This window comes from Aegilops tauschii, chromosome 2 (genome assembly GCF_002575655.3).
Source record: "Aegilops tauschii subsp. strangulata cultivar AL8/78 chromosome 2, Aet v6.0, whole genome shotgun sequence".
Lineage (NCBI taxonomy): Eukaryota > Viridiplantae > Streptophyta > Magnoliopsida > Poales > Poaceae > Aegilops > Aegilops tauschii.
Genome location: NC_053036.3, coordinates 536,755,830 through 536,758,893, shown reverse-complemented (window position 1 = coordinate 536,758,893; position 3,064 = coordinate 536,755,830).

Below are 3,064 nucleotides of genomic sequence, written 5' to 3'. Positions count from 1 at the left end.
GTAACATTTTAAGTTGCTTGTTCACTGAGAGAGGCACGGGTGTATGTTTAAATGACGCAAGACCGTGCTACTGTTTTCCGAATTGTTCATTTCTGACACGGTCTCTCGGAGGGACATGGTGTCTGCAATTAAAAGGGGCACGTAATCTTTCGCTTTGACGAATTCTTCGGATGCATGAGTTTTGTTCAATATGATAATGAGAATGGAAACCCAGCATCTAAAAGTGATTGGAGGTTCGTTGCTGACCTTAAGTCATTATCACAACATTCCAAATGTTTTCAGAGACGTGTTCACACGGACGTCTGATTTTCACAACCTCTTGATGCACGTTCGTTTCCTGTGGGGTGCACGGACATCCTTCGGAGAGGCGCGGTTGCAGCAGTTGCAGGTTTGCAGTGGACGCATGTTGCTTTTAAAAGACAGAATTTCATGCCAAGCAACTGAGATAAACAAGAGGATACTAGTTTGATTTTTGAGCATCTGTGTGAGCTGATTTCTTTTATCATTGGTTCCAGAAACATATGATCAATATTGAAAACAGAAAGCATGTACATAATTGCTTGACCATGTTTACACAATGCACTCATTCAATATAGCAAGTACATCTCTTCAGACCTGTTTTCAGCATCCACAGTTGAATGGATCTGGCAAATCCAGATATTCAACACCTGTGTTTCTTAAGTCCATGTGCATATGCTCGCAAGTTATTGTTAACTTAAGCTCTGCGCAATTACAAGCCCTTTTGTCCATCTGCAGTACCTCTTCTTGCCATTTGTAAAATTCACGAGTGAAATCTCTGCGCATGCCAAACTTAAGCCTGATGGTCAGTAGCATCCTAGCATTAAGAATAAAGAATGTCACAAATTCAGTGTTTGCATCTGTGACTTCATAGTCTTCCAGCGTTAATGTCCTCAAACAAATGTCGTGATTATTGAGAAACACCCACTGCTTTGGGCGCCATTCATTTGTTATACCTCTTTGATCCCATCCTCCCCCTAAACACACGAGAAGAGCAAACTTAAGAGTTAGTGCCAGTATATTATGCATATTATGCGTGGCTTTCAACGTGTGTGAAATCATCACCTCGATAAACAAGTTTTGCAAGCATTGAAAGCATCGCAGCAAGTCAACAATCTCATCCAGATTAAAGCATGTTTGTGAGATAAACAAGGTCTTGACGGAATCCAGCACCGCGTGTAGGCTACTTATGCGGAGACCCTTCATTGAGCACATAAAGTGATATTATTAGCTCGTGGATGTGAATCTCAAGCGCTTTTGAATAATGCAGGTCAAAGTAACATGCAGAGGCAGTACCTGAATAACTGTAGTCCCAATGACGATATTTGTTTTGTTGGGTAATTCAGAAATTTTTCCCAGTGTGTCCAACACAGGTGCAGACAAAACTGTTATCTGTAGTTGTGCATCTATAGAATCATGTAGCAGTCTCTGGAGGGAAGGCGCATCCTCAATGATCAGTTTTCCTCCGTCGGAACGAATGCCAATGCTTACAAGCCTAGCTGAGTTTATTCATAGACATGAGAATTTCTTGTTGCAAACAAGCAGCAGGCACTGCAGAGCAGGGCAATCGTGGTGGATGAACTTCCGCAAGGAGACATCCGATATATAAACCTCCACCAGCGAAAGTCTCCTGAGCAGTGGGAGGCAAAGCATTTCTACAAGATTATCTTCTAGTTTGCACATGGCGAAGGTGATGGTGTGGAGAGACGAGCGAAATCTTGAGATGGATGCCGATGGCGACGACATAGAAGAAGGGATTCTGCGTGCTTGCCTGGGCCCTGGGTAGAAGAACTTTTGGAATATATGATAGAACACTAAAACCTGGAGTTGGTCCAGATTCCGAGACACGAGCAACTCATCGACGCCACAAGGTTCGCACTGGAGGTAGCTTCTCGGGATGCAGAGGCGGTGAATCGGGCCCTTGTGATCGGAGAGGATAGATACAGGAAGACTGAAGCCATCAGCGACAGATTCTCCGCGGCAGTTGCAACTAAGATGTCGGCATTGAGTTCCGACGTATGTTTCCTGGACGATTTTCTTGCCCGGGAGAACGCGGATGATTTGGCAACAGATTTTTTCCAGAGATCTGGTAGAACAAGTATCAAGGATCACACGAAAGTCGAGATCGAGTGGTGCGGTGCGCCATATGCGGCGCCACCGAGATGCGAGCACTTGTGTGCGCATGCCTTCCTTTATGGGAAGACGAGAGATGATCTCGGCAAGGATGCCGTTGGGAAGATCGCTGATGCGGTTCGGACCAGACTCAACATGGTTCTCGGATCCAGTGGGCGAGCCACAGCCGCTCCTCTTAACGATCTTAGAGGGCACGGGTACAGCCGCGAACCTCGTCTTCTTGTTGCTAGAGGCACGCTTCTTCATCTCCATTGCCAAGCTCGTGCCGCCTCTGTTGCAGGTCTCTGTGCGGTGGATCTGGGAAAAGGGTTAGGGTTTTACGATCCATAAAGACGACAATATATATACGTACCTAATCTAGAAGATTTCGACAGCGTCGACAGACGTGCGTCTTCGCGAGGCACGGGTATCAACTGTCCAGATACACAGAAGTTTGGTGGGAGAGGCATGTGTCTGAATACTCAGTTAGAGACGCACGGTTGTGCGGTCTGTAGAGACACGGGGGTGTGGCGCCACGACACGGGGGCAAATGTCATGTGAGGCATGTGCGTGCATGCGGTGGAGGCATCTAATTGCAGTCTGTACAAGCACGGACCTCGTTGAAGCCTCCATAGAGCCAGCTATCAACTCCCTGGATGCACAAAAGTGTGGTGGCAGAGGCATGGCTACGAACACTCAGTTGAAAAGACACGTTTGTGAAGTCTCTGGATCCATGGCAGTGTGTCTCCAAGGGAACGTAAAAGCCACGGCTCGTGGCACGTGAGGCACAAGGGTGCAAGCTCCGGAGGCACCGAAGTCTAGCCTCTACAGGCACGTACGATTGTCAACCCTCTGAATGCACAAAATTTTGGTGGCAGAGGCATGGATCAGAATACTCAGCTATGGAGGCACGGGTGTGTATTCTCTGCAATCA